Raw genomic sequence first — 18,841 nt, 5'->3', positions numbered from 1 at the left:
ACTACTCCTCTCATGGGGGGGAGAGGAGGTGCCGGACCACCACCCTCTAAAGAGCATTAGAGATTTGACAGATATGCTACCAGTAGACCTTAAAGTGTTTAAAACGAGGACACTTTTCCCAAATAGACATATCCCCCATCGAGAGTGAGCAAGTGTCGATGGTGGTCGAGGCATGTGCCCGCACCAAGGGCCAGTGCATGTCGATGGTGTTCGATGTGACTGCCCACACCAAGGGCCATTTGCTACCTATGCTGATCGAGGCAAGTGCCCCCATCGATTCCAACTTTTATGCATGCTGATTGAGGCATGCATGCACTGATGGTGGTCGAGGCTCAGATTGCATTGCTAGACTCCTTAGGGGAAGAGATCCAAGGTGAGCTATAAGCTACTCTCAACAAAGGTATGGACGTGATCACCCAAAGGAATGAGGCCTTGGAGGCTGAAATGCTGACCTTGCGCGATGGCATGGAGGCCATGTGCCATGGCATGGAGGAGCTTACCAGTGAGCTCGTTACTTGCAAGACTGCCATTGGGAATGGCATGTTTGTTGGAGTGTCCAAGTTCAGATTGGATGTCCCTAAGCCTAAGGAGTTCAAGGGGACTAGGGCGGCCAAGGAAGTAGACAACTACCTATGGGGTATGGAGCAGTACTTCCAGGCCATGGGCATGTAAGACGAGGCGATAAAGGTAAGCACCACTACTATGTATCTCACTGATGTAGCCTTATTGTGGTGGAGGTGCAGGTGTGATGATGTTAGGCATGGGAGCACCAAGATTGGAACCTGGATAGAGTTCCAAAAAGAGTTCAGAGAGCAATTTTACCCGAAGTATGCCTATGATGAGGCACGGACAAAGTTACGCAGGCTGAGCAGCAAGGGGACATAAGGGATTATGTCCAAAAATTCTTTGAACTGATGCTATAAATCTCAGATCTAGGCGAGAAGGATGCCATATTTGCTTTCATGGATGGGTTGAAGTCGTGGGTGAAGCATGAGCTACAACGGAGGGGAGTTCATGACTTGGCTAAAGCCATAACTACTGCTGAGGCCTTGATAGAGTTCAAGCCTCTAAACAGGTTCGAGTCTTCTAAGCCCAAAGGTAAGGGCAGGGATGATAGGGATCGAAAGAAACAGTCCAAGGGGAAAGATCGTGATCAGGAGTTCAAGGATTGGGACCGAGACCATTCAACCAAGGATGGCGAGAGGAAGCCACCAACAGGCAAGTGGAAAGCAAAGGGGGACCGAGAGCCACTAGCATGCTACCTATGTGGAGGGAGCCACATAACGCACAATTACCCACAAAAGGGTAAGCTGGCTACTGTAGACAAGGAGTCTGATGAGAAGCTAGAGTCAGGGGCACAAAGCTTGGGTCATTGGTGCTCAATGTTGTCCAAAGTAAAGGGAACTAAAAGCCAAAGGGCTTGATGTTTATGGATCTGATGGTTATGGGTCAGAAGTTGAGCGCACTGGTGGACACAAGGGCCTCACATTTTTTTATTTCAGGTGATGGAGCCCAGAAGCTCAGATTGAAGGTGCAGAAAGGGACTGGTACCATTAAAATGGTGAACTCTAAGGAGGTTCCAACCATTGGAGTAGCATGAGGAGTGGAGTTGTACCTTGAAGACTGGAAAGGCAAGGAGACCATAAAGGTAATACCCCTTGACGACTATGAGTTTGTGATTGGGTTGGATTTCCTTGTTTGGATTAACACCCTCATTGTGCCTTTCGTCAATTATGTTTGCATCTTGGATGCACGGTGCCAATGCCTAGTACCATTGAAGAGAGGGTCTGGAGTTAGGTCATGGGTGGTGTCAGCCATCCAATTTTCCAAGGTGGTAAGCATAGAAGAAGACACCTTCTTGGCAGTCCTGAAGTATGAAGAACCAAGAGAGAAGGAGACTGAGTCACCCTTGGAGGTGCTAAAGGTGCTAAAGACCTTTAGTGATGTGATGCCCGTAAAGTTGCCCAACTACCACCTAAGAGGGAGGTGGACCACATGATCGAGCTGGTGTTCAAAGCCAAGCCACCAGCTAGAGCCTTTTACTAAATGTCCCCATCAGAGTTGGAAGAGTTAAGGAAGCAGCTCAAAGAGTTAGTTGATGCTGGCTTCATCAAGCCATCGAAGGCACCATATGGTGCACCGGTTCTATTCCAGTGTAAGCATGATGGGTCATTACGACTGTACATAGACTATTGAGCTTTAAACAAGCTAACCATCAAGAACAAGTACCTTATCCCACTCATTGCGGACTTGTTCAACCAACTTGGAAGCGCAAGGTGGTTCACCAAGCTAGATTTGAGGTCGAGCTACTACTAAGTCAGGATCGCGAAGGGAAATGAGCCAAAAACAGCATGTGTCACTTAGTATGGTTCGTATGAGTTCCTGGTCATGCCATTTGGACTCACGAATGCCCCAACAACATTTCGCACCCTTATAAACAAGGCACTTCAGTCGTTCTTTGATCAATTTGTTGTGATTTATTTGGATGACATTGTGATGTACAGCCAGAATTGGGAGAGCATGTAGACCACTTGAGACAGGTGTTCGAGGTGTTACGAGTGCACAAGCTATTTGTCAAGAGGGAGAAGTGCTCATTCACCCCGTAGGAGATCCCGTTCTTATGCCACATAGTGGGAGGTGGTAGGATACCCATGGATGAAGGCAACGTGCATGCCATCCTGGAGTGGCAACCGTCAGCCAAGGTCACTGAGTTGACATCATTCCTTGGGTTGGTTAACTACTACAGGCACTTCATCAAAGGTCACTCAGCAATAGCCACGCCATTGACTGACTTGCTCAAGAAAGGCAGAGCATGGGAGTGGAGCGCAGGGTGCCAGGAAGCCTTTGACAAGTTGAAACAAGCTGTGACTGAAGAGCCAGTCTTGGCCTTGCCAAACCATGCCAAGTCATATGAGGTGCATACAGATGCATCAGACTTTGCCATAGAGGGCGTATTGATGCAAGAAGGACATCCAATCACGTTCGAGAGTAGGAAGCCGAACGAGACTGAGCACAAGTACACGATCCAAGAGAAGGAGATGACAGCAATGGTGCATTGCTTGTGCACTTGGCACCATTACCTGTTGGGGTCGAGGTTCATGGTTAGGACCCAGAAGAAGTTATCCCCCAAGTAGGCGAGATGGTAAGATTTTCTTACGGAATTTGATTTCCAGATAGAGTACAAGTTAGGGCAGGCAAACCTAGTGCCAGATACCTTGAGCATGAAGGCTAACCTTGCTGCCATTAGCCAACTAGAGGGGTCACTGGTGCCGTGCATCAAGAAGGGACTTGCGCATGATCCTACAGCCAAGGCTCTCATGGAGTACACCCAGCAAGGTAAGACTAGGCAATTTTGGGTGCAGGATGGTTTGTTGTACACCAGGGGTAGTAGACTGTTTGTACTGCAACACGAAAAGCTCCGCAAGGAAGTTTTACAAGCATACCATGATTCAAGGTGGGCTGGACACCCAGGAGTGAGCCATACCTTGGCACTGATCGAGGACCGATACTACTGGCCACACATGAGGGACGATGTGGAGGCCTATGTGAAGACTTGTCTTGTGTGCCAATAAGACAAAGTGGAGCTCAAGAAACCAGGCGATGACTTGGAGCCATTGCCAGTGCCAAAGCAACCATGGGAGAGTGTTTCTCTGGACTTTATAGTTGATCTACCCAAAGTAGAGGGGTTTGGAAGCATCATGGTAGTGGTGGACAGGTTTCCCAAGTATGGAATCTTCATTCCAGCAACCAAGGAGTGCCTAGCCGAGGAGGCAGCTCGATTGTTCCTGAAGAACATGGTTAAGTACTGAGGAGTGCCGAGGACCATTGTTAGTGATCAGGACGGGCATTTCACAGGCAGATTCTGGATGAGTTGTTCAAGCTGTTGGGGTTAGACTTGAACTTTTCCCCCAGCATGCATCCGTAGACCGATGGGCAAACAGAACATGTGAATGGACTATTGAAGTCTACCTCAGGAACTATGTGAGTGCCACACAAAGGGACTAGCTAAAGCTGCTAGATGTTGCACAGTTTTCCTACAACTTGCAAAGGAGAGAGGCAATGAACCATAGCCCATTCGAGGTTGTGACAGGGCAACAACCACTAACAATCGATTTGATTGCTGCAAGTTATACAGGGCTGAATCCAGTAGCATACAAGTTTATCAAGGCATGGTAAGAGCAAACTAACTTGCCCAGAGTCTATCTACATAAGGCGACAAAGAGGTCAAAAAAGTGGGTAGACCAGAATAGGCTGGATGTGCAGTTCCAGGTTAGAGACTTGGTATTGGTGAAGCTGCATCCCATTGTACACCACAGGGGGCTGCACAAAGGCCTAGTTCGGAGGTATAAGGGACCTTTCCCAATAGTCAAGAGGGTAGGTAAGGTTGCCTACAAGCTAGATATGCCACCCAAGCTGAGGGTACACCTGGTGTTCCATGTAAGCATGCTCAAGCCATTCCATGAGGATGAGGGAGATCCAGGACGGGTAGAGTCAAAGCGTGCACCATTGAGAGCAAGGGCCTCATATGAGAAGGAGGTCCACAGCATCATAGCTGATCGAGAGGTGAGATAGAAAAACTATCAACCAAGACAAGAGTACTTGGTACACTGGAAGGGACTTCTAGTCAGTGAGGTGAGTTGGGAACCAGTAGAAGACTTATGGCAGTTCGAGGACCAGATCAGGCGATACCATACAGAGGATGCAATGAAGGCATTGCACAATCAGGTGCGGGAAAATGTCATACCCTGGGAGGGCACGCCAGGCACATTAGGTGCACCAGCATGTGACCCAGAGGTTAAAGCCCGCAGACCAAGCGCGCTGGCGGGTATTTACGTGCAAGGCCTAAGAGATGAGGCCAGAACCCTCGCCCAGCTTGCAAGCCAGCCCGTAAGGCTAAGGCCTGGCATATAGCTACCTGCACCATATCAAGAAGGGCCCAAGATGCTAGATACACAAGTGAACATTCTGGAAGCTTGCAGGATCAGCAGGAGCCTCCTGGCAGATTTGGTTGACCCTAGAAATCAAGAGTTAAAATCTTGATTGATTGTAATATGTATAATCCCTTGATTTTAGCCTTTATTCTAAGGATATTGCCATTAAGTGTAGCTGGAGCCTTAACTATAAATAGAAGGCTACTCCACCCTCATTTGTACACCATCAAACACTTCTGTTTCAGTAAATACAGAGCATATTCCAGTATTCTGCCTTGTTATCCTGTTTATTTTTAACTTGCATAATCAGCCCTTCCCATTGTTCTAGTGCCCGTACGCTTGTGTTTTAGGCTGACTTAGGCATAAAGGAGGAGATTCCAACCCTAAGGCCATACGGATTCTCAATCTAAGGTAGGAGCCTATGACACCCACACCAAGGCCCAGCATGTGCTGATGATGTTCGAGGCAACTGCCTGCAGCAAGGCTAGCATGTGCCGATGGTGTTTGACACAATCGTCCATACCAAGGGCCATCTTCTACCGATGGTGTTGGACACAATCGCCCACACCAAGGGCTGGCTTGTACCAATGGTGCTCGAGGCAACCACCCATACTAAGGCCCAGCATGTGCTGATGGTGTTCGAGGCAACCGTATGCACCAGGGACCATCTTCTACCAATTTTGATCGAGGCATGGCACATGCCAATGGTGGTCTAGGCAAGTGCCCGTTCCAATGGCCAGCTTGTGATGATGGTGGTCGTTGTATGTGCCCGCACCAAGGCCCAACACGTGCCGATGGTGCTCGAGGCAACCGCCCACACCAAGGGCCATCTTTTGCCGATGCTCATTGAGGCATGCATGTGTCGATGGTGGTCAAGGCAAGTGCCTGTTCCAAGGGCTAGCTTGTGCCGATGGCGGTTGAGGTAAGTGCCTGTGTCGATAATGGTCGATGTATGTGCCATCACCATACGCCATTATGTGCCGTTGATGGTCGAGGCCTTGGTCGAAGTTCAATTTTGAGCCACGATGCACATGCTGGGCTTGGGAATGTGCTGGTGCCACATTTTTTTTGCTCGGGGTGCCATCGCCAGAGCATCGTCGGAGAACCTGATCGGCGGCATTGAGGGTTCCGACGATTGAGGGTCCGGGGGGATGTGGGAACATGATGTGTGATGGGTGCATGTACTTGGCCCTTATATTGGCTCCCTATCCCTCAACAAACCTGGACAACTCACACCCCCTTAAAGAGCATATGAGATTTTACAGGTTTGCAGCCAGTAACCATTCAAGTGTCTAAAATGGGGACATATTTTTCAAATGGCCACAAAATCTTTTGTACTTAGAGTTTGTAGATGAATTGTTTTTTGTATTGCAAAAAAAAATACAGGGATCAGATCTACCAAATTTGGGGCCAAAAATCCTTCTAAAAAAATTTTAAAAAATCCTGAGCCGTAAAAAATTTCAAAAATTGTGAAAAATAGAAAACGAGTCATCTTGCCATGAAACTTCACATGAAGGCTTAGGGTACCATTGTATGAATTTACAAGCCATAAAAATGGCATTGGCATGGCAGAAATATGAAGATGTGCCTAAACCCACCTACTACCCAATCGTGGTGCGCATGGTGCTCGGCCTGGGATCAGGACACCCACGCGTGGTGCATGGGCATTGGGGAGTGTTCATATGAATTCATGGACCACAAAAATGGCTTTGGCACTATAGAAACATAAAGATATCCCTCAACCCACCTACTGCCCGATAGTGGTACTCAAGGTGCACGCCTCGAGGCTAGGTACGACCGCTTGGTGCGTGACCTAGCATGGGCTGATGCTGTTTGAGGGAACTGCCCACACTAAGGTCCAACATGCACCAATGGTGGTCAAAGCATGTGTTGAGATCGAGGGCCAACATGTCTCGATGGTGGTCAAGGCGTGTGCATGTGTCACGGTCAGAAAGCAAGTCGGGATTGGCCTTGTGGTTGTAGTGGGATAGGGTCTGACAGCAGGGGTGGATCAGGCCTTGAGGCCTACTCGAGGTGCAGGTCATGGGGAATTGGATCGGGATAGTGGTTCGGGTAGTGATCAGTACTCTAGGGGCTCAGACATGGTGTTAGGTTCGACAGGCTAGGTAGAGGTATTGGTGAGCAGTGCGCGGGACGCAGTCAGACTGATGTGCAGGCACTGATGATCGAGGTGCAGGCATGCGGTCAGACTAGGGGTGTCTGAGGCATAGCTGCACCAAGTGCCAGTGTCGCACCTTGGGCGTGTGCACTGAGAGTAGAGGCCCACGCCCCAGCGGCCAAGGCTCGAGCACCATACGTAGAGGTGAGGGTTCCAGCAATAGTCATTGCTATTGCTGTCCAGACCGCCCGCCTGAAAGTCTAGCCTATCTGTGGCATTAAGACCAGGCCCACAACATGCCCGCACCATATCCAAGTGGTCCCAGGGAGTGGGGCTGAACCAAAACCGTATAGAAAGCCTACAGGATCTGTAGCACACATAGAGGGACCTGACTGATCCTCAGCTTGCGTATTCTGCTTCTTTGGCCGGCTTAGTGCCCGCACGCTTGTTTTGTAGGTTGATTTAGGCATACGAAGTTCATTCCGAATCCAAGCTCTGACCGGATCGAGGGTTGTGGCAGCAAGAACCGCAGCAAGATCGACAGCATGCAAAAGGGGACCCGACCGATCCTCAGCTTATGCATTCTGCCTCTCTGGCCAACTTAGTGCCTGGACGCTCATTTCATAGGTTGACTTAGGCATACGGAGTTCATTCCCGATCGAGATTGAGGGACGGAGGGCCTTGGGTCATGCCCAACCTCGGAGGGGGTGGCGTAAAAAGAAAGAAGGTCGGCAAAGGAAGGGGAGGGGGAGGGGGAGGGGGAGGGGGGAGGGACGAATCGAAGCGAAAAAGGGCTGAATGTCAGTGGATCATGGAAGCAAGGCCACTCTGCCACTTACAATACCCCATCACATATTTAAGTCATTTGTAAATGATTTTACCCACCGCTCGGTCAGAATTGAGTTCCAAGGAAGCCCGCGCGGCTCGTCCGGGAGGTGAGATGGAAAAACTATCAACCAAGACAAGAGTACTTGGTACGCTAGAAGGGACTTCTAGACAGTGAGGCGAGCTGGAAACCAGCAGAAGACTTATGGCAGTTCAGGGATCAGATCAGGTGGTACCATGCAGAGGACGCAACGAGGGTGTTATGCAATCAGGTGGGGGAGAATGTCACACCCTGGGCGGGCGTGCCAGGCACATCAGGTGCACCAGCATGTGAGCCAGAGGTTGAGTCCCATAGACCAGGCTTGTTGGTGGGTATTTGCACGCAAGGCCTGGGAGATGAGGCCAGAACGCCCGCCCAGCTTACAGGCCAGCCCGTGAGGCCAAGGCCTGGCATGTAAGCTGCCTGTACCATATCCAGAAGGGCTCAAGGTGCTAGATATGCAAGTGAACATTCTGGAAGCTTGTAGGATTAGCAGGAGCTTCCTGGCAGATTTGGTTGACCCTAGAAATCAAGAGTTAGAATCTTGATTGATTGTAATCTATATAATCCCTTGATTTTAGCCTTTATTCTAGGGATATTACCATTAAGTGTAGCTGAAGCCTCAACTATAAATATAGGGCTGCTCCACCCTCATTTGTACACCATCAAACACTTCTGTTTCGGTGAATACAGAGCATATTCCAGCATTCTGCCTTATTATCTTGTTTCTGTTTAACTTACGTAATCAGCCCTTTCCACTGTTCTAGTGCCCGCACGCTTGTGTTTTAGGCTGACTTAGGCATAAAGGTGGAGATCCCAAGCCTAAGGCCGTATAGATTCTAAGTCTAAGGTCAAAGCCCGTGACACCCGCACCAAGGCCTAGTGTCACAGACTAAGCTTTCTCTCAACAAGCAATAGACCGTGTGGCACTTGAATGGACGCTTCCACTCGAGTCAGCCTTCAATAGTTTGATATCTGAATGAATAACCATAAGCCATGGTTAGTCCCAAGCATTCATAATAAGGCACATTATATCGAGATCAATCTCAAACACACACAAGAAGGCACATTCACATCGAGAAAAAGAAAAACACATTGAGGCAACATTTGGGACATTCAATTGGGGTGGATTTTATTATAATCGAGAATCATACATCGGGATTTCCCACCATCACCAAGGCCAGGGGGCAACCCTTGGTGGATGGCCTAGGCCCATCATAGCGACCGGTGAGACAGCCCAACAATATGCTATCGGCTCACCCCTCTTAAAGGGCCTTAGAGATTTTAGAGCTATGCTACCACTAACCACTCTCAATTTGGTTGTCACACTCTTGGAGCTTCCACTAACCGTAAAGGCTGGCGAATTGATTACCTTCATTCGTCTACAGTCCTTGCTAACCTGGAGACCACACCTTTATGCTTCTTCTGGTGTGATGAAAGTATCGGTTGCACCCGTATCTACCATGGCCTTAGTGGCCTTCTTATTGATCGTTAAGTTCACATACATCAGACCTTTACCCTGTTCTTTCTTTATTGTGTTCAAATGGGTGTGGAGGGCATTGAGGAACCTTATTGAACCTATCCTGGCCGGCTCCTCTTCAACTTCTTCAACGCTCTCTGGCACTTTTGCAAACTCTTGAGATGAGGCCCTTAAGGCATTAAGGGCTCCTCTGTGTGGGCATTCGGCCACCCGATGTGGCCCCTTGCAAAGAAAGCAAGCTAGCAGTTGCCTAAGCTTGAAAATCACTGCTTTGCTTGTCTTGGGTTAGGAACTATCTCGACCAAAGGACCTCCTGTCTGATCCCCTACTGAAGGGCCGGTCCAACCTAGTCATCTTTCCCTCACTCCCAAAGTTGAAGCTACTGCCAGCTAATGGAGGATTTTTCCATTTTGAGGAGCCATCATTATAATCATGGAGACGTTTAGCTACAGCCATGCCATGGCCACATCTTGTACTTTTTGTCTTTGTAGTTCTGTCTTAGCCCAAGTTTTGATGCCCTCAAGAAAATAAAACATCTTGTCCTTTTCGAACGTGTCTCGAATATCCAACATCAGGGTAGAAAAGCTCCTTACAAACTCTCGCATTGTTCCTATTTGCACCAACTCTCGAAGCCTCTTTCGAGCCATATACTCCACATTCTCAGGGAAAAATTGGTTTTTCAATTCTTGTTTCAAGTCCATCCAAGTCTTAATCAGACACTCGTCATTGACAAACTTGGAGTGCCACCATAGCTTAGCATCCCCTGTGAGGTACATCGACACCATTGCTACCTTGTCTTCCTTTGAATCCATGTGTACAGCTCGAAAGTACTACTCCATGTCAAACAAGAAATTTTCAAACTCCTTAGCATCCTTTGCCCCCTTATAGCATCGAGGCTCTGACACCTTGGGCCTTTTCCCTCTTTTCGTTGAGCTCAAACCCGATCTAGCCACAGCCATTTGTAAGATGCTCATCTGTGCTTTGAGCTCTTCAAACTCCTTTTGGAGAATATTCAAGGCATCTCTAGCATCTTCGCTCACATTGTGGCAAGTATCGGATAAGTCTCGTTGGGTTGTCTCGATCTCCCTCACTCGATCTTTAGTCACCATGTGAGTTTTCATTATGACTACCATGGCCTAAAGTTCCTCAATTCTCTGTTGGTAATTGGGTCCAACACTTGTGGCCATCACCTCCATTTCCTAGCACTTCTCAATCATGCTTTGATACCACGTGTCACGGACTAAGCTTTCTCTCAACAAATAATAAATCGTGTGGCACTTGAATGGACTCTTCCACCCAAGTTAGCCTTCAATAGTTTGATATCTAAACAAATAACCATAAGCCATGGTTAGTCCCAAGCATTCATAATAAGGCACATTATATCGAAATCAATCTCAAGCACACATAAGAAGGCACATTCACTTCCAGAAAAAGAAAAACACATCGAGGCAACATTCGAGACATTTAATTGGGGTAGATTTTATTATAATCGAGAATCATACATCGAGTCTTCCCACCATCACCAAGGCCAGGGGGTAGCCCTAGTGGATGGCCTAGGGCTGCATAGTGACCGATGAGACAGCCCAACAATACGCTGCCGGTTCACCCCCCTAAAGAGCCTTAGAGATTTTAGAGCTATGCTACCACTAACCATTACAATGTTTGAAATGGGGACATTTTTCCTAGCACAAAAGATCTACCCAGCCATGGCCCTATACATGGGTGGCTCATGACAACCTAAGCCCCGGTCATGGCCCTATACAAGGTTGGCTCATGACACCTAGCATGTGCCGATGGTGTTCGAGGCAACTGCTCGCACCAAGGCCCAGCATGTACTGATGGTGGTTGAGGCAAGTGCCCGTACCAAGGGTCGGCTTGTACCGATGGTGCTCGAGGCAACCATCCGCACCAAGGCCCAGCATGTGCCGATAGTGTTTGAGGTAATCGCACGCACCAGGGACCATCTTCTGCTGATGCTGATCAAGGCATGCCATGTGCCGATGGTGGTCCATGCAAGTGCCCGTACCAATGGCCAGCTTGTGATGGTGGTGGTCAAGGCATGTGCCCGCACCAAGGCCCAACATGTGTCGATGGTGCTCGAGGCAACCATCCGTACCAAGGGCCATCTTCTGTCGATGCTCATCAAGACATGCATGTATTGATGGTGGTCAAGGTACGTGCCTGTTCCAAGGGCCAGCTTGTGCCGATGGCAATTGAGGCAAGTGTCCGTACCAAAGGGCAGCCTGTGCCGATGATGGTCGATGCATGTCCATCACCATGCGTCATTATGTGCCGTTGATGGTTGAGGCCTTGGTCGAAGTTCAATTTTGACCCACAGTGCACATGCTGGGCTTGGGCATGTGCTGGTGCCATATTGGTATTTTTTTGGGGCACCATCGCCAGAGCATCGCCAAAGAACCTGACCGGTGACATTGGGGGTTCCGGCGATTAAGGGTCCAGGGGGTGTGCGTACATGATGTGTGATGGGTGCTTGTACTTGGCCCTTATATTGGCCCCCTATCTCTCAACAAACCTCAACAACTCACACCCCCTTACAGGGCATATGAGATTTTACAGGTTTGCTGCTAGTAACCATTTAAGTGTCTAAAATGGGGATAATTTTTTCAAATAACCACAAAATCTTCTACACTTCGAGTTTTTCGTTGAATATTTTTGTGCATGCCAAAAAAAATACAAGGATCAGATCTACCAAATTTGGGGCCAAAACTCCTTGTAAAAATATTTTAAAAAATCTTGAACCACAAAAAATTTCAAAAATCATGAAAAATAGAAAATGAGTCATCTTGTCGTGAAACTTCACATGAAGGCTTAGGGGACCATTGTATAAATTTACAAGCCATAAAAATGGCATTGGCATGGCAAAAATATGAAGATGTGCCTAAACCCACCTACCACCCGATCGTGGCGCGTATGGTGCTCGACCGGGGCTCAGGACACCTGCGCATGGTGTGCGGGCGTTAGGGAGTGCTCATATGAATTCATAGGCCATAAAAATGGCATTGGCATGGTAGAAATATGAAGATGTTCCTGAACTCACCTACCACCCGGTTGTAGCGATCATTAGTGCTCGGCCCAGGCTCAGGACACCCACGCGTGGTGCGCGGGCATTGGGGAGTGCTCATATGAATTCGTGGACCACAAAAATGGCTTTGGCACTCCAGAAACATGAAAATATCCCTGAACCCACCTACTGCTCGATCTTGGTACGTAGGGTGCACGGCCTGAGCCCAGGTGCGACCGCTTGGTGCACGACCCAGTACGGGCCGATGTTGTTCGAGGGAACTGCCTGCACCAAGGTCCAGCATGCACTGATGGCAGTCGAAGCATGTGTCGAGACCAAGGGCCAACATGTCTCAATGGTGGTCGAGGCATGTACATGTGTCATGGGCTCTGACCTTAGACTCAAAATCTGTGCAGCCTTAGGCTTGGAATCTCTTCTTTTATGCCTAAGTCAGCTTAAAACACAAGCGTGCGGGCACTAGAACAATGGGAAGGGCTGATTATGCAAGTTAAAGAAAAACAAGATAACAAGGTAGAATGCTGGAATATGCTTTGTATTCACTGAAACAGAAGTGTTTGATGGTGTACAAATGAGGGTGAAGCAGCCCTCTATTTATAGTTGAGGCTCCAGCTACACTTAATGGCAATATCCCTAGAATAAAGGCTAAAATCATGGGATTATACAGATTACAATCAATCAAGATTCTAACTCCTGATTTCTAGGGTCAACCAAATCTGTAAGGAGGCTCCTGCTAATCTTGTAAGGTTCCAAAAGCTTCACTTGCATATCCAGCACCTTGGGCCCTTCTGAATGTGGTGCAGGTGGCCTGCATGCCAAGCCTTGGCCTCACAGGCTAGCCTGCAAGCTGGGCGGGCATTTTGACCTTGTCTCCTAAGACTTGCACACAAATACCCGCCAGTGTGCCTGGTCTGCGGGCCTCAACCTTTGGCTCGCCTACTGGTGCGCCTGATGTGCCTTATTATGGTGGAGGCATAGAGGTGATGATGTTAAGCATGGGTGTACCAAGATTGGAACTTGGGTAGAGTTCCAAAAAGAGTTCAGAGAGCAGTTTTACCCGGAGTATGCCGATGATTAGGCATGGGTAAAGTTACACTGGCTGAGCCAGCAAAAGGACATAAGGGAGTATGTCCAAAAATTCTCTGAACTGATGCTACAGATCTCAAATCTAGGTGAGAAGGATGCCTTATTTGCTTTCATGGATAGGCTGAAGCCGTGGGTGAAGCATGAGCTACAACGGAGGGGAGTTCATGACTTGGCTAAAGCCATGACTACTGCTGAGGCCTTGATAGAGTTCAAGCCTCTGAACAAATTCGAGTCTTCCAAGCCCAAGGGTAAGGGTAGGGATGATAGGGATCGAAAAAAATAGTCCAAGGGGAAGGACCGTGATTGAGAGTCCAAGGATGGAGACCGAGACCATTCAACCAAGGATGGTGAGAGGAAGCCACCAGCAGGAAAGTGGAAAGCAAAAGAGGATCGAGAGCCACTAGCATGCTACCTATGTGGAGGGAGCCACATAGCACACAATTACCCTTAGAAGGGCAAGCTAGCTGTTGTAGACAAAGAGTCTGACGAGGAACCAGAGACAAGGGTAGCAAAGCTTGGGTCATTGGTGCTCAATGTTATCCAGAGTAAGGGAAGCCATAAGCCAAAGGGCTTGATGTTTACGGATCTGATGGTTACAGGTCAGAAGGTGAGCACACTGATGGACATAGGTGCCTCACATCTTTTTATTTCAGGTGATGGAGCCCAGAAGCTCAGACTAAAGGTGCAGAAAGGGATTGGTACCATTAAAACGGTGAACTCCAAGGAGGTTCCAACCATTAGAGTAGCACGGGGAGTGGAGTTACAGCTTAGAGACTGGAAAGGCAAGGAAATCATAGAGGTAATACCCCTTCATGACTATGAGTTTGTGATTGGGTTAGATTTCCTTATTCGAATTAACGCCCTCCTTGTGCCTTTTGCCGATTGTGTTTGCATCTTGGATGCATGGTGCCAATGCCTAGTGCCATTGAGGAGAGGGTCTGGAATTGGGTCACGGGTGGTGTCAGCCATCCAATTTGCCAAGGTGGTAAGCAGACAAGAAGACACCTTCTTGGCAGCCCCTAAAGTATGAGGAACCAAGGGAGAAAGAGACCAAGTCACCCTAGGAAGTGCTAAAAGTACTGAAGACCTTTAGCGATGTGATGCCTGTAAAGCTACCTAGCCAGCTACCACATAAGAGGGAAGTGGACCATAAGATCGAGCTAGTGTTCAAGGCCAAGCCACCAGCTAGAGCCCTTTACCAAATGTCCCCACCAGAGTTGGAGGAGTTAAGGAAGCAGCTCAAAGAGTTAGTTGATGTTGGCTTCATCAAGCCATCAAAGGAACCATATGGTGCACCGGTTCTATTCTAGCACAAGCATGACGGGTCGTTGCAACTGTGCATAGACTACTGGGCTTTGAACAAGCTGACCATCAAGAACAAGTACCTTATCCCACTCATTGCAGACTTGTTCGACCAACTTGGGAGTGCAAGGTGGTTCACCAAGCTGGATTTGAGGTCAGGCTACTACCAAGTCAGGATCATGGAGGGAGTGAGCCAGAGACAGCATGTGTCACTCGATATGGTTCGTATGAGTTCTTGGTCATGCCATTCAGACTCATGAATACCCCAGCAACATTCTGCACCCTTATGAACAAGGTACTTCAGTCGTTCCTTGATTGATTTGTTGTGGCTTATTTGGATGACATTGTGATCTACAGCCAGACTTTGGGAGAGCATGTAGACCACTTGAGACAGGTGTTCAAGGTGTTGTAGGCGCACAAGCTATTTTTCAAGAGGGAGAAGTGCTCATTCACCCAGCAAGAGATACCGTTCTTTGGCCACATAGTGGGAGGTAGAAGGATACGCATGGATGAAGGCAAGGTGCATTCCATCCTAGAGTGGCAACCGCCAGCCAAGGTCACTGAGTTGAGATCATTCCTTGGGCTGGTTAACTACTACAAGAACTTCAAGAAAGGTCACTCAGCAATAGCCATGCCATTGACTGACTTGCTCAAGAAAGAGAGAGCATGGGAGTGGAGCGCAGGGTGCCAGGAAGCCTTTGATAGGTTGAAGCAGGCTGTGACTGAAGAGCCAGTCTTGGCCTTGTTAGACCATGCCAAGCTGTATGAGGTGCATACAGATGCATCAAACTTTACCATAGGGGGCGTGTTGATGCAGGAGGGACGTCCAGTCTGTTCGAGAGCAGAAAGCTGAATGAGACTAAGCGTAAGTACTTGGTCCAAGAAAAGCAGATGATTACAGTGGCACACTGCTTGCACACTTGATGCCATTAAATGTTGTGGTCGAGGTTCGTGGTTAGGATGGACAATGTGGCAACCAACTACTTCCAAAAGTAGAAGAAGCTATCCCCCAAACAGATGAGATGGCAAGATTTTCTTGCAGAATTTGATTTCCATATGGACTACAAGCCAGGATGGGTGAACCTAGTGGCAGACACCCTGAGTAGGAAGGTTAACCTTGCTGTCATTAATGAACCAAGGGGTCACTGGTGCCATATATCAAGGAGGAACTTGCACATGATCCTACAGCCAAGGCTTGACTATTCCTGAAGAAGATGGTTAAGTACTGGGGAGTACCGAAGACCATTGTTAGTGATCGGGACGGGCGTTTCACGGGTAGGTTCTGGATTGAGTTGTTCAAGGTATTGGGGTTAGACTTGAACTTTTCCACCAGCATGCATCCACAGACCGATGGGTAGATAGAACGTGTGAATGGACTATTGGAGGTCTACCTCAGGCACTATGTGAGTGCCACACAAAGGGAATAGCCAAAGCTACTAGATGTTGCACAGTTTTCCTACAACTTGCAAAGGAACGAGGTAACGAACCAGAGCCCATTTGAGGTTGTGACAGGGCAACAACCACTAACACCTAGTTTGATTGCTGCAGGTTATACAAGGCTGAATCCAGTAGCATATAAGTTTGCCAAGGCATGGCAGGAGCAAACTGACTTGGCCAGAGTCTGTCTACATAAGGCGACCAAGAGGTCAAAGAAGTGGGTAGACCAGAATAGGTGGGACGTGCAGTTCCAAGTTGGGGACTTGGTGTTGGTGAAGCTGCATCCCATTGTGCGCCACAGGAGGCTACACAAAGACCTAGTCTGGAAATATGAGGGACCTTTTCAGGTAGTCAAGAGGGTAGGCAAGGTTGCCTACAAGCTGGATATGCCACCCAAGCTGAGGGTACACCTGGTGTTCCATGTAAGCATGCTCAAACCATTCCATGAGGAGGAGGGAGATCCAGGATGGGTAGAGTCAAAGTGTGCACCATTGGGAGCAAGGGTCTCATATGAAAAGGAGGTCCACAACATCATAGCTGACTAGGAGGTGAGACAGAAGAACTACCAACCAAGACAAGAGTACTTGGTATGCTGGAAGGGGTTTCCAGACAATGAGGTGAGTTGGGAACCAGTAGAAGACTTATGGTAGTTCAAGGATCAGATCAAGTAGTACCTTGCAGAAGATGAAACGGGGGCATTATGTTAGGCATACCATGCACACCAACAGGCGAGCCAGAGGTTAAGGCCCGTAGACCAGGCGCACTGGCAGGTATTTGCATGCAAGGGCTAGGAGACAAGGTCAAAACACCCGCCCAGCTTGCAGGCCAGCCCGTGAGGCCAACGCCTGGCATGCAGGCTACCCACACCACATCCAAAATGGCCCAAGGTGCTGGATATGCAAGTGAAGCTTCTGGAACCTTGCAGGATCAGCAGGAGCATCCTGGCAGATTTGGTTGACCCTAGAAATTAGGAGTTAGAATCTTGATTGATTGATTGTAATATGTATAATCCTATGATTTTAGCCTTTATTCTAGGGATATTGCCATTAAGTGTAGCTAGAGCCTCAACTATAAATAGAGCGCTGCTCCACCCTCATTTGTACACCATCAAACACTTCTGTTTCAATGAATACAAAGCATATTCTAGCATTCTGCCTTGTTATCCTGTTTCTCTTTAACTTGCGTAATCAGCCCTTACCATTGTTCCAGTGCCTGCACGCTTGTGTTTTAGGCTGACTTAGGCATAAAGGAGGAGATTCCAAGCCTAAAGCTGTATGGATTTTGAGTCTAAGGTCAGAGCCCGTGACGCATGTGTCACGATCAGCAGGCAAGCTGGGACTGGCCCCTGGGTTGTAGTAGGATAGGGTTCAATAGCCGGGGGGGACTAGGCCTTGAGGCCTACTCGAGGTACAGGTCACGAGAAACTGGATTGAGATAGTGGTACGGGCAATGATCAGGACTCCAGGGGTCAGACACAGTGTTAGGTTCGGCAGAATTGAGCCAGGCCCAGGTGTGGGTATTGGTGAGCGGTGCTCGGGCACGCAGTCAGACCGACGTGAGGGCACTGATGATTGAGGTGTGAGCATGCGATCAGACTAGGGGTGTCCGAGGCAGCAACCCACACCAAGTGTTAGTGTCAGGCCTTGGGCGTGCACACCAGGAGTTGAGGCCCGCGCACCAACGGCCAAGGCTCGAGCACCGTACGCAGAGGTGGGGGTTCCAGCAATAGTCATTGCTATTGCTGTCAAGATCGTCTGCTTAGAAGTCTGGCCTATCCGCGACACCAAGACCAGGCCTATAACATGCTAGCACTGCATCCAGGTGGTCCCAGGGAATGGGGCCGAATCCAAACCATATAGAAAGCCTGCAGGCTCTGCAGCACATAGAGGGGGACCCGATTGATCCTTAGCTTGCATATTCTACCTCTTTGGTCAGCTTAGTGCCCGCACGCTTGTTTCGTAGGTTGACTTAGGCATACAGAGTTCATTCCCAGTCTAAGCTCCGATCAGACTGAGGGTTGTGGCAGTAGGAACCGTAGCAAGATCGGTAACACGTAGAGGGGGACCCGATCGATCCTCGCTTGGGCATTCTACCTCTCTGGCCAGCTTAGTGCCCACACGTTCATTTCGTAGGTTGACTTCGGCATACGAAGTTCATTCTCGATCAGGATCGAGGGATGGAAGGCCCCGGGTCATGCCCAACCCTAGAGGGGGGTGACGTAAAAAGAAGGAAGGTCGACGGGGGAAGGGGAGGGGGAAGGGGAGGAGGGAAGGACGAATCAAAGCGACAAAGGGCTGAATCTCATTGGACCATGGAAGCAAGGCCACTCTGCCACTTACAATACCCTGTCACGTATTTAAGTCATCTGCAGAGGATTCTACCCATCGCTCGGTGGGAATTGAGCTTCAGGGTGGCCCGTACGGCTCGTCCGCCGCAGGGGCTGCACCTACGACACATGCCCTTAGGGGCCATAAGACCCTACTGCGGGTTGACAATCTGGCGATGGGTGCGCGCATCGCTTCTAGCCCAGATTCTGACTTAGAGGCATTCAGTCATAATCCAACGCACAGTAGCTTCGAGC

At 48.8% G+C, this 18,841-nt stretch overlaps 1 non-coding gene across 1 annotated transcript in view; it reads right to left on the bottom strand.

The window, feature by feature from the left end:
* Positions 1-18,533: 18,533 nt before the first annotated feature.
* LOC149520412 (25S ribosomal RNA) overlaps positions 18,534-18,841 on the bottom strand; it is a 3,321-nt gene continuing 3,013 nt past the window's right edge. The window contains exon 1 of the ribosomal RNA XR_016326513.1: positions 18,534-18,841. This exon is cut by the window's right edge and continues 3,013 nt beyond it. This is a non-coding gene — a ribosomal RNA (25S ribosomal RNA).

Source organism: Durio zibethinus, chromosome 1, assembly GCF_047325235.1.
Source record: "Durio zibethinus cultivar Kanyao isolate XHJ-2024 chromosome 1, ASM4732523v1, whole genome shotgun sequence".
NCBI lineage: Eukaryota > Viridiplantae > Streptophyta > Magnoliopsida > Malvales > Malvaceae > Durio > Durio zibethinus.
This window is presented reverse-complemented; position numbering and strand designations above follow the sequence as displayed.